This window comes from Cupressus sempervirens, chromosome 10 (assembly GCF_028749045.1).
Source record: "Cupressus sempervirens isolate cs-2001-9-10 chromosome 10, ASM2874904v1, whole genome shotgun sequence".
Taxonomy (NCBI): Eukaryota; Viridiplantae; Streptophyta; class Pinopsida; order Cupressales; family Cupressaceae; genus Cupressus; species Cupressus sempervirens.
The window spans coordinates 17824265-17841952 of record NC_143127.1 but is presented as its reverse complement, the minus strand read 5'-3'; positions in this window follow the sequence as shown (position 1 = coordinate 17841952).

Sequence of the window (17688 nt, the reverse complement as noted above, 5' to 3'; positions counted from 1 at the left end):
CAAGTTCTTTGAGCTCATGCCCTTTTCAAGATTCAGTGACAACCCAACACAGTTGGCACAACATTTCATTAGAGATTTGAACAACCGTTTAATTGGGGGTGTTAAGGTGTTTGAACCTAAAACCCTCACAGATGCGGTACATCGAGCTGTCCTTGTAGAGCAGAGTGTGAACTTAGGACATGGGGGTTTTGTAGGAGCACCTTCAGCATCAGGATTGAAGGGTGGTCAGGGAGCAGGTGGCATTAGGAAACCTCCTTCTGGGGGTAATCAGCGACAGGAAGGGACTTATCCTCCCGCACAGAGTGGTGGTGGTGGTTCCAATGCCAGGAACTATCACAAGGCTCATCGCAACAAGCCCAACCAATATGATCGACCATCTCAGAGTGTTCAGTCTTATCCTAGTGGGGGTAGTTTTCAGCAGTCTAGTGCACCTAGAGTTTAGAGGAGCTTCGATGGAGAGTGTTTCACATGTGGACAACGTGGACACAAATCATCTCATTGCGCTCAAAGGAAACCACAGTTCTCAGGCCAGGGACCCATAGCTTCAGAACCTACAGTTGGTGACATGGGTAGAGCTCAGAGGGTGTACTCAGTGGAGTCATATCCTCCTATAGGGGGAAAGGGTCCAATGGGACCCACACAGTGAGTCCTTAGCTATTCTGTTCTTCTAGGCTTCCAGGAGTAAGCCTAAGTCTAGGGGGGGTGGATGTAGTGCCTGCCCCTAAGTCGCATTTCAGTCATCCTTGCCAAACTCTTTTAGGCCAATTTTATGTTTGATGATTAATATTATTATTTTAGAGATTATCAGATGTTGTTTTACACTCAGATTATTATATGATGAGATTACTTGGTACTCTATATTTCATGCATGTATGATGATTATTCAATATTTTCAGTTATTAATGATGATTAGTTAGATGGTTTATTATCACATGTGCTTTTTTATGGATACTTACCCCATACTGCATGTGTATGGTGTGCGTGTTTTTTTTCTTTATGTATGGTGTTTCTGATGTGGTTAAGGAAGGGAGTCGTAGTCACCTGCTAGTCGGGATCTACACGATGCACCACTTCCTGCCATTGTCTATTTAGCTTAGACTATTGTGTTTGTACATGCATGGATTTTATGCAGGTTGCAGGTATCGGGTATCGACTTCCCTGAATTGCTAGGATGAGCGTACCCTATCGCATTATCTCAATGGTAAGAGAGGGGAGATAAACTCTTAAGTCCAAATCCTAAATCTTTTAGCCAATTGTCCTAATTGATAATTAGGACAAGTATCAGAGTTAAGTACCCTCCGACTGCATCAAATGATGTAATTTCATGATTATAACCCTTTTGTTTGATTTAGTATGTGTTTTTCTGTGATGGGTTTTCATATGTTGCTTTATGAGTCCTTGATGTATTTTCTATTAATTAAGTCTAATTAAAAAGATTAATTAATGATTTAATTTAATAGAAAATTATTATGATATTTTAATATTTAATTATATATAATTAATTAAAAAATTAATTAAATAAAAAGAATTGAATTTCGAGATAAAAGTTTAAGGATAATTTAGAACATGATAATATTTATTTAATTTAATAATAATATATCTAGAGTTCATTTTTAAATAAATGCTAAATATTATTGTTATTTAAATTAATTAAATATTTTATCAATTAAGTTTCTAAAATAAATTAAAAGTTGAGAGATATTAAATTATTAAAGTTTCTAGATCGCATGATGTGAGCTTGAGTTGAAAATAAAAGAAATAAATTAAAAGATAAAATAAGTAGAAATAATAATGTTATTTTAATTTCATAAAGTGCGCATGGGATTAAAAGTAATAAAGATTAAAAATAGAAGTCAAGTGGAAAAATTAAATAAAGTTATTTAATGATTCATTTAATATGCATTAAAAGAGAAAGCAAAGAATTAATAAAAGTTAATTTTGAGTTAACTCAGTTGAGCAAAGAGTCCTCTTGGGTGAACGCACAATTAGTGCCCCGATTTGAGGAGAAAACTCCTTATCACAATTTTGGGGTTCATTTTTGGGGAACACGAATTTGGACTGGGAATTTTGGAGACAAGAATTTTGGGAGACAATTTTTGGAAGCGAATTTCAGAAGGAGAATTTTAGGAAAGATTTTCAGAGGAAAGATATTGAAGAAGAGCGAATTCTCTCACAATTTTTCGGGGATTTTGTATTAGCATCAGGATCAGGTAGGGTCTTGTGTTTTGATCAGTAATTATTACGCAAATTTTCCTTGCCTGTCGTCTTCGTGCCTGTGGAATGTGAATTCAAATTTCTCAGTGATGAATACTTAAGTATTTCAATAATGTAGATATGTTAATATTATCCCTGTGTGTTCGTGGAGATTCAGAGTATAGTTACGGAAACCTCGTTCTGTAGATTTATCAAAATTAATCCGGAGAAAAGAGGTTTGAGATTAAAGAAAATTCAATGAGAAATTAGAAATTTAATTGATTAATTGGTTTCCTCCTATCAGATAAGGATGGTAAATATTTACAAATATATATATATATATATATATATATATATATATATATATATATATATAATTTATTAAAATGGGTTAGATTGTTATTAATTTTATACAAGAGTCTTTCTTGAAAATAATTTATATTATAATTGAAGTGGGGGGGGGAGGAAATTGATTTGAAAGGTTATTAAAAAGAAATTAAAAAAAAAAACATATATAATATATATTATGGAGTGGGGCGGGGCCACCACTTCCCACACCCCACAACCACACTGCCGCGGTAGGTGGTACTGTTGCACATCAGTAACACCTACGACCACAGGGTAGCATAGGCCGGTGGGCCTTTAAACTCGTTTTTTTTTTTTAACAATGCATTTTTTTTTTTAAAGAAATTTCGGGTTTAGCTTTTTTTAAAAATATGATTTTTAATTTTTAATTTATTAAAAATAGATTATAATTAATACAATTTGTTAAACATAGTATTATTAATACATTGTAATTTATTTTTAGTAATTGATTGGTAATGTTATAAAAGTTAATTTTCAATGAATTAAATTTTTTAATTATTAATATTGTTAATAAATTTTATTAATATATATTAATAATTAATTGAATTTTATTGATATAGTTTAATATTTAATAATTAACTTAATTAAAATTAGTTGAATTAAAGTTAATTATTAATAGATATTTTTTGATTGAATTGTAGATTTAGATTATTGATTTAATGGAAGTTATTATAGAAATGGGTTAATAATAAGGGGTAGTTGCGAAAACTAAGTTACTTGAAATAGACGTTAAACTGGAACATAAACCTTACCTTAACTCAACAATATATTATCATTCAGACCCAACTATGTGATGACTCTATTTTTCTATGAGATTATTTTGTTGTCTATGTTTTGAGGTTTTGGGGTTTGTTCTAGTATTGACCAGTTTAGGTTGTTACTAGAGGCTCGGGGTTGTGAATGTGATGTTATGATAATTTGGTCTCGATCTTTCTTAACCCGAACATGGTAATGTGATGGAGTGCTCTATGATATGGATGTTTTTACTGGTTGTTATTGCTTTCCAGTTTCCTTGTGAGAAGCTGATGGTGTATGTATTTGAGTTACCTGACTTATCCATTTTTGAGTCATCGATCAGTTGTACTTGGGTCGCTTTTCAGTCACCTTGATGGGATTGAAGTGTTATTGCTATGCTCTTGATGATGTCATGTTATGACATGTGTGACTTGACCATTTTGGAGTCTTCGATTAGTTTTGTGATTTATTATTGGGATACTTTCTGGTTACTTGTTGGAGAACCTTTGGATATTGTGATTTATCATGAATGCCTTCAGTTGCTGATAGAGAACTGTTGTGATCATCATGATTATTATTTGATACTTATCAGTTGCTCGTGGAGAACTGATGTGATTATTGTGGATTATATTTATGATGCTTTCAGTCGCTTGTATAGGACTGAGGTGATTTTTATTTTATGCTGTCATGAGCCTAGGGTAGGTTATCTATGTGTAGTGTCAGGAAGTGGCTTGCAATGAGGGACGGGAGACCCGAAGTGGCTCTGGGCATGACTCATTGTAAGTTGTTTGTTTTAATAAGTGAAAACATCTCACCTAAATACTGACTTAAATGAATCTAATAAGATATCTGTATGTTCTCTCCCATGCCTTGAGTGCTAGTACAAACTAGGATGGGGTAGAGAGAACGCTTGGTTATGACCTTGCATTCCGTAGTATGCATTGTCAGTACTAGAGGATACTAGTGGCTGTAGGATCACAGGGGACTCGAGATTCCTAAAGGATTGCTCGGGTAACTTCCAATGTGACTTTTGTGATGACACTTTCCCGCTTGCATAGTAGGTTTTCTATGTGTCTGTGTGGTGCCTCTGGGTCTAGATGTCGATCTATGTGTTGGAACCTTTGAGTTAGTATACTTTTAGGATTTCCTAGACTTAGAGAGTACTTGTGATTATGTGATTTGATATCTTATTTGGGACTTGAGACTATCTCCTCAGTGCGGTGGGAGTGGACCATTTAGGTTCCACGCGGTCGGGTGGTAGTGCTTTTTACTCTTACCATTGAGATCCGTTCGTAGTCGCCGTGGCTAGAGCTTTCTTGGTTGGCATTTACCTTCACTATGTTTTTGGATTATTATGATGGATGGTTAGATTTTATGATAGATATTTTATCATTATGGATGTATCATGTATGGTGGAGGATTTCATTTATTTTAATGTACTTTGTATCATGGATTTGAGGATGATGTATCTTTATTTTTACATATGTATATTCTTTTAAGCCTTTCATACCCTGTGACATGTACAGTGGATGATTGAGCATTCCAAATTAAATTTCCAAGAGGCATTCAGAGCAAATTTATATTATGGACATTGGACTTTCTTATTATTCTTTCATGTGGATGTGGTAGTTGTTAGACTAAGAATTAATTAAATTTAAATGTGACTCAACGTCTTGGGATCCTTAAGGAATGTAACTTGTTATGTATGTTTGTTGATGATTACATGTTATTGCTTCCGCTACTATGTGTTTGATGTGTATGTTATACATTCTTACTTTTAAAAAAAAAAAAATGTTTAGAAAACTTAGTAAAACTTTAGGTTAATTCTTTTTGATCCCTTAGCAGGGCGTTACATATGGTATCAGAGCCTGAGTTTCTACATTGGGAGCTCTAGGTAGATTGGAATGCCACTAGTGTTAACTAGTTGAACAAGAATGCAAACTTTAAACTATTATGTGTATCTCTTTCAAACTGAAACTTGAAACTAGTTGAACTGAAACATGATGTAAACTATTAGTTGCATATTTTTCATACTTCAACACTTAGACTTCAAAACTGAAATTATACTTAAACTGAAATTATAGGCAAACTGAAAATTGAAACTATCTTGTTTGCAAAACATGTGTCTTTTATCTATGTGTTTCAGTAGTATGTTTCATGGTTATTATAGCATCTTGTGTCTTGGATATTATTGTTGGATGGTATCTGGGATGAGGTCTTCCATTAGAGGTCATGGTAGGGCCCGTGGATGAGGTAGAGCTATCAGTGTCCATGAGTTTGCCCACGAAGACCTTAATCAGGAAGAGAATAGGGAAGAGCATGTCAGTGAGCATCAGGAAGAGAACCATAGAGAGGAGCATGCTGACTCAGAGGAGGTTGACATGAGGCAAATGATGCGAACCATCATTGATCGCCTACCTCCTGTTCATGATCAGGATAGAGCACATCGGGCAGGACATGAGCATAGACCTAGGTCTAGGAGCCCTCTGAGGGATCAACATAGATCCATTGTATCTTCACAGATGAAGGACCTTAAGAGGTCCAAGGTCAAGCCCTTTAATGGGCAAGGTTCTGGATATGTAGCTGAGCAGTGGCTTATTGCCCTTGACAGGATTTTTGCTATGCAGGACTTTGACAGCAATGTCAAAGCAAGGTTTGCTATCACCAACCTAGAGTTCTTTGGGGCCACTTGGTGGACAATCGAGGAAAAGAAGTTGGGCTTAACCATGAAAAGTGTCACATGGGAGTTATTCTTAGAGAGCTTCCGTGAGCGATTCCTACCAAAGGAATAGAAGTAGCATAGAGCAAATGAGTTTCATAACCTGAGATAGTACACTATGACCGTTATAGAGTATAAGCGCAAGTTCTTTGAGCTCATGCCCTTTTCAAGATTCAGTGACAACCCAACACAGTTGGCACAACATTTCATTAGAGATTTGAACAACCGTTTAATTGGGGGTGTTAAGGTGTTTGAACCTAAAACCCTCACAGATGCGGTACATCGAGCTGTCCTTGTAGAGCAGAGTGTGAACTTAGGACATGGGGGTTTTGTAGGAGCACCTTCAGCATCAGGATCGAAGGGTGGTCAGGGAGCAGGTGGCATTAGGAAACCTCCTTCTGGGGGTAATCAGCGACAGGAAGGGACTTATCCTCCCGCACAGAGTGGTGGTGGTGGTTCCAATGCTAGGAACTATCACAAGGCTCATCGCAACAAGCCCAACCAGTATGATCGACCATCTCAGAGTGTTCAGTCTTATCCTAGTGGGGGTAGTTTTCAGCAGTCTAGTGCACCTAGAGTTTAGAGGAGCTTCGATGGAGAGTGTTTCACATGTGGACAACGTGGACACAAATCATCTCATTGCGCTCAAAGGAAACCACAGTTCTTAGGCCAGGGACCCATAGCTTCAGAACCTACAGTTGGTGACATGGGTAGAGCTCAGAGGGTGTACTCAGTGGAGTCATATCCTCCTATAGGGGGAAAGGGTCCAATGGGACCCACACAGTGAGTCCTTAGCTATTCTGTTCTTCTAGGCTTCCAGGAGTAAGCCTAAGTCTAGGGGGGGTGGATGTAGTGCCTGCCCCTAAGTCGCATTTCAGTCATCCTTGCCAAACTCTTTTAGGCCAATTTTATGTTTGATGATTAATATTATTATTTTAGAGATTATCAGATGTTGTTTTACACTCAGATTATTATATGATGAGATTACTTGGTACTCTATATTTCATGCATGTATGATGATTATTCAATATTTTCAGTTATTAATGATGATTAGTTAGATGGTTTATTATCACATGTGCTTTTTTATGGATACTTACCCCATACTGCATGTGTATGGTGTGCGTGTTTTTTTTCTTTATGTATGGTGTTTCTGATGTGGTTAAGGAAGGGAGTCGTAGTCACCTGCTAGTCGGGATCTACATGATGCACCACTTCCTGCCATTGTCTGTTTAGCTTAGACTATTGTGTTTGTACATGCGTGGATTTTATGTAGGTTGCAGGTATCGGGTATCGACTTCCCTGAATTGCTAGGATGAGCGTACCCTATCGCATTATCTCAATGGTAAGAGAGGGGAGATAAACTCTTAAGTCCAAATCCTAAATCTTTTAGCCAATTGTCCTAATTGATAATTAGGACAAGTATCAGAGTTAAGTACCCTCCGACTGCATCAAATGATGTAATTTCATGATTATAACCCTTTTGTTTGATTTAGTATGTGTTTTTCTGTGATGGGTTTTCATACGTTGCTTTATGAGTCCTTGATGTATTTTCTATTAATTAAGTCTAATTAAAAAGATTAATTAATGATTTAATTTAATAGAAAATTATTATGATATTTTAATATTTAATTTTATATAATTAATTAAAAAATTAATTAAATAAAAAGAATTGAATTTCGAGATAAAAGTTTAAGGATAATTTAGAACATGATAATATTTATTTAATTTAATAATAATATATCTAGAGTTCATTTTTAAATAAATGCTAAATATTATTATTATTTAAATTAATTAAATATTTTATCAATTAAGTTTCTAAAATAAATTAAAAGTTGAGAGATATTAAATTATTAAAGTTTCTAGATCGCATGATGTGAGCTTGAGTTGAAAATAAAAGAAATAAATTAAAAGATAAAATAAGTAGAAATAATAATGTTATTTTAATTTCATAAAGTGCGCATGGGATTAAAAGTAATAAAGATTAAAAATAGAAGTCAAGTGGAAAAATTAAATAAAGTTATTTAATGATTCATTTAATATGCATTAAAAGAGAAAGCAAAGAATTAATAAAAGTTAATTTTGAGTTAACTCAGTTGAGCAAAGAGTCCTCTCGGGTGAACGCACAATTAGTGCCCCGATTTGAGGAGAAAACTCCTTATCACAATTTTGGGGTTCATTTTTGGGGAACACGAATTTGGACTGGGAATTTTGGAGACAAGAATTTTGGGAGATAATTTTTGGAAGCGAATTTCAGAAGGAGAATTTTAGGAAAAATTTTCAGAGGAAAGATATTGAAGAAGAGCGAATTCTCTCACAGTTTTTCGGGGATTTCGTATTAGCATCAGGATCAGGTCGGGTTTTGTGTTTTGATCACTAATTATTACGCAAATTTTCCTTCCCTATCGTCTTCGTGCCTGTGGAATGTGAATTCAAATTTCTCAGTGATGAATACTTAAGTATTTCAATAATGTAGGTATGTTAATATTATCCTTGTGTGTTCGTGGAGATTCAGAGCGTAGTTACGGAAACCTCGTTCTGTAGATTTATCAAAATTAATCCGAGAAAAAGAGGTTTGAGATTAAAGAAAATTCAATGAGAAATTAGAAATTTAATTGATTAATTGGTTTCCTCCTATCAGATAAGGATGGTAAATATATATATATATATATATATATATATATATAATTTATTAAAATGGGTTAGATTGTTATTAATTTTATACAAGAGTCTTTCTTGAAAATAATTTATATTATAATTGAAGGGGGGGGGGGGGGGGAGGAAATCGATTTGAAAGGTTATTAAAAAGAAATTTTTTATTAAAAAAATATATAATATATATTATGGAGTGGGGTGGGGCCACCACTTCCCACACCCCACAACCACACTGCCACGATAGGTGGTACTGCTGTCTGCGGCAGCAGTAACACCTACGGCCGCAGGGTAGCATAGGCCGGCGAGCCTTTAAACTTGTTTTTTTTTTTTTTAACAATGCATTTTTTTTTTTAAAGAAATTTCGGGTTTAGCTTTTTTTTTAAAATATGATTTTTAATTTTTAATTTATTAAAAATAGATTATAATTAATACAATTTGTTAAATATAGTATTATTAATAAATTGTAATTTATTTTTAGTAATTGATTGGTAATGTTATAAAAGTTAATTTATAATGAATTAAATTTTTTAATTATTAATATTGTTAATAAATTTTATTAATATATATTAATAATTAATTGAATATTATTGATATAGTTTAATATTTAATAATTAACTTAATTAAAATTAGTTGAATTAAAGTTAATTATTAATAGATATTTTTTGATTGAATTGTAGATTTAGATTATTGATTTAATGGAAGTTATTATAGAAATGGGTTAATCGTAAGGGGTAGTTGCGAAAACTTAGTTACTTGAAATAGATGTTAAACTGGAACATAAACCTTACCTTAACTCAACAATATATTATCGTTCAGACCCAACTATGTGATGACTCTGTTTTTCTATGAGATTATTTTGTTGTCTATGTTTTGAGGTTTTGGGGTTTGTTCTAGTATTGACCAGTTTAGGTTGTTACCACAGGCTCAGGGTTGTGAATGTGATGTTATGATGATTTGGTCTCGATCTTTCTTAACCCGAACATGGTAATGTGATGGAGTGCTCTATGATATGAATGTTTTTACTGGTTGTTATTGCTTTCTAGTTTCCTTGTGAGAAGCTGATGGTGTATGTATTTGAGTTACCTGACTTATCCATTTTTGAGTCATCGATCAGTTGTACTTGGGTTGCTTTCCAATCACCTTGATGGGACTGAAGTGTTATTGCTATGCTCTTGATGATGTCATATTGTGACATGTGTGACTTGACCATTTTGGAGTCTTCGATCAGTATTGTGATTTATTATTGGGATACTTTCTGGTTACTTGTTGGAGAACCTTTGGATATTGTGATTTATCATGAATGCCTTCAGTTGCTGATAGAGAACTGTTGTGATCATCATGATTATTATTTGATGATTATCAGTTGCTTGTGGAGAACTGATGTGATTATTGTGGATTATATTTATGTTTCTTTCACTCACTTATATAGGACTGAGGTGATTTGTAATTTTGTGCTGTCATGAGCCTAGGGTAGGTTATCTATGTGTAGTGTTGGGAAGTGGCTTGCAATGAGGGACGGGAGACCCGAAGTGGCTCTGGGCATGACTCATTGTAAGTTGTTTGTTTTAATAAGTGAAAACATCTCACCTAAATACTGACTTAAATGAATCTAATAAGATATCTGTATGTTCTCTCCCATGCCTTGAGTGCTAGTACAAACTAGGATGGGGTAGAGAGAACGCTTGGTTACGACCTTGCATTCCGTAGTATGCATTGTCAGTACTAGAGGATACTAGTGGCTGTAGGATCACAGGGGACCCGAGATTCCTAAGGGATTGCTCGGGTAACTTCCAATGTGACTTTTGTGATGACACTTTCCCGCTTGCATAGTAGGTTTTCTATGTGTTTGTGTGGTGCCTCTGGGTCTAGATGTCGATCTATGTGTTGGAACCTTTGAGTTAGTATACTTTTAGGATTTCCTAGACTTAGAGAGTACTTGTGATTATGTGATTTGATATCTTATTTGGGACTTGAGACTATCTCCTCAGTGCGGTGGGAGTGGACCATTTAGGTTCCACGTGGTCGGGTGGTAGTGCTTTTTACTCTTACCATTGAGATCCGTTCGTAGTCGTCGTGGCTAGAGCTTTCTTGGTTGGCATTTACCTTCACTATGTTTTTGGATTATTATGATGGATGGTTAGATTTTATGATAGATATTTTATCATTATGGATGTATAGATGTATCATGTATGGTGGAGGATTTCATTTATTTTATTGTACTTTTTATCATGGATTTGAGGATGATGTATCTTTATTTTTACATATGTATATTCTTTTAAGCCTTTCATACCCTGTGACATGTACAGTGGATGATTGAGCATTCCAAATTAAATTTCCAAGAGGCATTCGGAGCAAATGTATATTATGGACATTGGACTTTCTTATTATTCTTTCATGTGGATGTGGTAGTTGTTAGACTTAGAATTAATTAAATTTAAATGTGACTCAACGTCTTGGGATCCTTAAGGAATGTAACCTGTTATGTATATGTGTTGATGATTACATTTTATTGCTTCCGCTACTATGTGTTTGATGTGTATGTTATAGATTCTTACTTTAAAAAAAAAAAAAAAAGTTTAGCAAACTTAGTAAAACTTTAGGTTAATTCTTTTGGATCCCTTGGCAGGGCGTTACACAAAGCTGAAAAAGGTAAAGACATTTTGATATCAGAAATCTTTGTTGATGATATAATATTTGGAAGAAAAGATGTTCTATACAAAGATTTTGTTGATCAAATGAAACATGAATTTGAGATGTCAATGTTTGGAGAAATCATGTTCTTTGTTGGATTACAAGTACATCAATTGAAACATGGCATATTTGTGACCCAATCTAAATACATCAAGGAAATAATCAAAACATTTAGATTAGAAGATTCGAAACTAGTTAGCACACCTATGGTAACATGACATAAGCTATCCAAGAATGATGAATAAGTTGAAGTGAATCAGACGTTGTATAGATCAATGATTGGAAAGCTGCAATATGTTGTACATAGTAGACTGAACATTGCATTAGCTGTTGGAATAGTGGCAAGATTTTTTGCAAATCTAAGAGAAAATCACTTAATGGTAGTAAAGAGAATACTGAGGTACCTAAAAGGAACTAATGACTTTGGTTTGTACTACAAGAGGAGTGAAAAATTTGAACTAAAAGCCTACACTAATGCAGATTGGGGAGGTAACATTGATGATAGAAAAAGCACCAATGGAGGAGCACTTTTCTTGGGAAAAAGGTTGATTACATGGACCAACAAAAAGCAAGGTTGCATCTCATAGTCCACTTTTGATGTTGAATATGTTGCAGCTGCTATAAATTGCACCAATATTGTATGGATCAAACATTTGTTGCAAGGTATGATGGAAGAGGTAAATGAGCCTGTGATAATTTATTGTGATAATACAAGTGCTATCAACATATCAAAGAACCTTGTAATGTATGCTAAAACCAAGCACATTGCAATCAAGTATCACTATGTAAGAGAGTTGGTGGAAGACAAACAAGTGAAGATGGAATATGTTAGCTCAAAGGAATAGATTGCTGACATCTTCACAAAAGCACTACCCAAAGATGCTTTTGAATATCTTAGAGGTAAGTTAGGGGTGATACCCCTAGCCAAGGCTACTTGAAGCAAAAACAAGATTGCCCTGCATTAAATGAGCTAAATGTTGAAGATTTTACACATTGATGCAGAGGATGTTTACTTTAGGATTCATGCCTAAAGTAGTAGAAGTGCTGAAGTTCCAAATCAATCACAAGAAAGTTGATAGAGGGAGAAATTGAATGAACCTGTAAAAAGATAGACTTGCATATTAAGATGCTAATACATCTTTGGCATTGTTGTCAAAGAGGGGCAAATTGTAAGAAACTAATCAACAACATGTGATCAAATGAAGAAAGAGGGAGATGTTCACAGAAATAATCAAAAGTTGATCAAAACAGTAGAAGATGAGCAATACAGAGGGAGATAAACAAAGAACAAGGGTACATCAGCTAAGAGGGAGAAGCATAAATGAAGCAATCAGAATAGTAGAAGGAAATGTGCAAACTGATGGTGATGGTAATACAATTACTTTTTGGCATTTGACTTACTATTCTAACCTAGTTAGCTTGTGGTCGAATAGTGTAGTCTGATGGTTGATCAGTTTGGTTTTCCATCAATGCCAAAGAGGGAGATTGTTGGAAATCTGATTGAAAAACTCATTGTTGAAGATCAAAGAGGGAGATTGTTGCAAAGAAGGAAGATTGTTGTTAAAAGAATGTTTTCAATCATTGTTTTGTCATTGATGTCAGATCCAAATACTATCACTTAGTTGATTGATGAAGAGGATTTGATCAACAAGATGTAACAAGAGTACCTAAGGGAAAGGTTGAGTTATGATGTTGTAATGAAGTACAAGGACTGATTAAGACAATGGTTAAATAATGTATTGATAACATACTCAAAGATACAGAGGTTGGTCACACTTAGAAACATTAGAGGAATAAGTTGTAACAAGGTTGACTACAAAGCTTAAATTAAAATCATTAGTGAGTGTCAAGCAAGTTAGTTGAAGCCAAGAAAATTCTTAGTTGGAGTCGAGCATTAAAAAATCTTAGTTGGTGCCGAGTGGTCTTCAGGTGCCGAGCATCAAGAAGAACACAATTGATGCCAAGCAACACAGTATGTGCCGAGCACCAGTATTTCAATAATACTAAGCTGCTGCATTATTTTAAATAATGAAGATTTGCCAAATCTGAGTTGACAAAGTGGTTACCTTTAATTTTGTGAATTAGTTGGAAGATAAGGATGATGAGCTGGTGGCACAAAATTCTATACAAACTATTTTTGAGCAAATTCAAGAGGATTATTCAAGAAGTTTTTAGAGGAAACAAAATATGGGTTAGATGCAATGAATCCTACCCATTCCATACGAATTGAAATCAAAAGGAAGAAAGAATCAAGCAAGAAAAGAACTCCAAGACTTCTATTTAAGGAATCACAGACCAAGAAGCAAATGCTACTGATGCTGTTGCTGTTGAAGTGCCAAATTGCAAAGTACTTAGAAGGGTGTCAAGGAGAAGACATCTAGGAGAAGGAAGAGCATAGAGGCTCTTCTTCTATGAGTGGTCATGAAGAGATGATTGCACTAGTACATTGAGCATGAAGACTCAAGGAGACTAAGCTTGAAAGGAGGACAAGCTATTAGAGTTGCAGAGATTGAAGGCCAGGCAATGATATGAGCTGAGAAGTGATCTGAAATTTGCAAGTTAAGTTGTATGTTGTAGGCAGGTCAAAGATTTTTTAATACTCTCTAGTAATTGTATTAGATATGAAAATCCTATGAACTTAGGTTGGTTTAATAGCCAATTGTAAATCCTTTAACAGGGTGGCATTCCAAGTGAATATTTTAAAGTCCTCTAACTAGGCCCACTTCTAACATGGTGGTTAAATCCTCTAACAAGGTCACATTTAACAGTGTGTTGTAAGCCTTTAACAGGGTAGGCCTTTCATAGGACATCACTTCAGAAGAGTGAAAATTGAGTAGCATGTTACTAGTGGTTTTTCCCAAATTGAGTTTCCACATAAATCACTGTGTTATGTGTTAAACTTATATGCTTGCATGTTGATTTACAATAACTTGCTGGTTAGAAAAGTTAAAGCTTAGATGAATGAATGATTGAATGAGCACACTATACTTAGTGAAAAGTTTGAATAGGACATTTGGATTTTGAATAACTGATTCACCCCCCCTCTCAGTTATTCTAAAGCATTTCTAAAAACCCAAATGATCCCAAAATAATTTCATAGTAATAATTGTTGATTCTATTTTTCAAATATGTAATCCATTTCTTTTTCCATTCCATAAATCATTATATACATGCAAATTTATGCCCGTAACTCCATTGAAAATATTAAAAAGCAAGTTCCTACTAAAAGATTCATAATTTCCACCAATCTTCATAAAAATGACCCAAACCAGAAAGAAAAGATATGTTATTTTTTATATATTTTCAATGAATCTATTTAGAGGTTGTAACTATTCCATAGTCAGTACCAAGTTCTGCAACATGACTTTTGTTAGGGAATCCAAAATTTGTAAATAATCACTTTCACTAAAATAAGCATAAATTCTTCAAAAAAGAATGAAATAAATCAAAACTAGAAGGAGAACAAATATAATTCATCCTTCTATCCAAATATATAACTTATATATGGTTTTTAGGCCGCAACTATCTATGAAAGGCCTGGAAATGACATAAGAATAGTGAACACTAATCAAAATAGCTAGGAATGAATTCACAAACTAATATAAAAAATGTTCTCTTTCTTCTCTTTCTTCTCATTTTGATTTGGAAAGACTAATACAAGTTATTTATACCATTTTAGGCATTTAGAAACTATCAAAATTCCCCTATGACCTTACATCTTCCTTTTTTCAACATTTTGCAATATTACAACTTTATAGTTTTGTATTTTCTTGGTAACTTTACATTTATTGCCTTTAGGCATTTCCATTGATTCCATTACATGGAATATATGCAACTAAGTTAATCTTAAAGTTTATCACATTAAGTTTAGTATAGTCAATTATTACCGAGTTACAGTATTTGCTAGTATAAACCAAGTGCATGTGTGTTTGCCGAGTTGCAGTAGAATACAACTTAATCAACATTTTGATTTGTATTGACATCTAAGAGATTCAAGATTCATTTTTGTAGTAACTAATTCAGACCTTCCTTCTTGATTACTCCTCTTATATTTCCAACAATTGTTATCAAAGGGTTTGGTGCTTGCAGAAGAGGTTTATTGATGAAAATAATTGATTAATTGTGTATTATCTTTGATGTTTTACAAAATGTCATATCATTGCTAGTCGGTGTATGTCGAGCTCACTTAGGTGATGAAGACAATTTCCTATATCTACCAACCATTCCAAAGTTTTCGAAGTTCAGAAAATAGTTTCTACCAAGTTCACTCGGGTGTCAAAGGAAAGTTTGCAGAAGTTGAGTGTTAACTGAGCTCACTTGGTTACCAAAGGAAATTTGTGAATATGCAGTGTTAACTGATTTCACTTGGTTATCACAGGAAAATCATTTTTGAGTTGGTGTCTATTGAGCAAGGTCAACTAACAAAGGATTTTTCTATTTTGGCATATTGAGTTCAATAAATTTAGTTGTTGGTTCTAGCCAACTAAGAAGCTGAATATTAAGTATTCTAAGTTGTATTCAGGCCAACTTGACAATGTGTAAGATATATATATATATATATATATATATATATATATATATATATGTATGTATGTATGTATGTATGTATGTATGTATGTATGTATGTATGTATGTATGTATGTATGTATGTATGTATGTATGTATGTATGTATGTATGTATGTATGTATACATACATACATACATACATACATATATATACATATATATATACATACATACATACATACATATGTGTGTGTGTGTGTGTGTGTGTGTGTGTGTGTGTGTGTGTGTGTGTGTGTGTGTGTGTGTGAGGTCAAGTTGAGAATTAAATGTGTGGAACACAACAAAAGATTTAATTATGCTTAGGAAGTGAATTAGAAGGATAAACAAAATATTCTTGTTGAGTTGCAAAGATATATTCAATTAAGAAAGATCAAGTATTCAAGCTAGAATTGAGATTTGGTCAAGTTGAGAATTGAATGTGTGGAACACAACAGAAGATTTAATTATGCTAAGAGGAAGCAAACTAGAAGGATAAACAAAATATCCTTGTTGAGTTGCAAAGATATATTCAATTAGGAAGGATCAAGTATTCAAGCTAGAATTGAGATCTATAATTAGAAATTCAGTTGCATAAGAAATTAGGTCACTCATTGTTACTTTCTAACCATTGTAGCAGTGATCTAAATCTCTTAATAGAGTTGGCCTAACAACTATTCGTAAATCCTCTAACAAGGTGGCATTTCTAGATTGAAGTGTCTAAAGACCTATAACAAGGCCACTTCTAACAGGGTGATTAAATCCTCTAATAGGGTCACACCTAACAGTGTATCTTGTAACCTTTAACAGGGTTGGCTCCTAATAGGGCTTACTTTAGAAGAGTGAAAATTAGTAACTAGTTACAATTGGTAGTTTTTCTCAAATTAGGTTTCCAAATTAAATCTTGGTGTCACTTGTGTTCATGATTTCTTTTATGTGTATGCAACTAAGTTAATCTTAAATTGAATCACATTAAGATTAGTATATTCAATTATTGTCGAGTTATAGTATTTTCTAGTATAAACCAAGTGCATGTGTGTTTTCTAAGTTACAACATAATATAATTTAATTAGAGGTTTGATTTGCATTAACATCTAACAGATCTAGGATTTATTTTGTAGTAATTGATTCACCCCTCCCCTCTCAGTTACTCCTCTTATATTTTTATCAATTGGTATCAGAGCTTTTGGTGCTTGCAGAAAAGGTTTCAAGGACCTAAACTAAAGATCAAGATATCTTATAGAAGGGAGATCCAAAAGTTGAACAAAAATATCTTCAAGGCATGGAAAGAACTCATGATGCTACACTTGGAAATCATTGGAGGTTTAGGGCTAAAGTATCTAGACACCAAATACAAGGCTCCTATTGGAACTATGATCGTTGAAGAAATTGCAGAGAAGAAGAGTCATAATATCATGATGATTGATATTGCTTCATCTCTTAACTATGATGAATTTGATGAGGTTAAAGATTGTGGAGCTACTTATGAAATTTGGATCAAGCTAAAAGCCATATATGGAGGAAATCACAATGTAAAGAGAGCCAAAGCTAAAAGTCTTAGAGGACAGTTTGATCAGATGAAAATGAGAGAGGATGAAAATATTGCAAAATATGTAGAAAGAATCAAAGCCAATGTCATTTCTATCAAAGCCTCTGGAGGAACAATTGAAGATGTAATAGTGGTAAGCAAGGTACTTAGAACCCTTCTTCCTATCTATGCAATCAAAGTTTCTACTATTCAAGAGATGAGATGTGATCCAAATAATAATATAACTTTGGATGCTCTAGT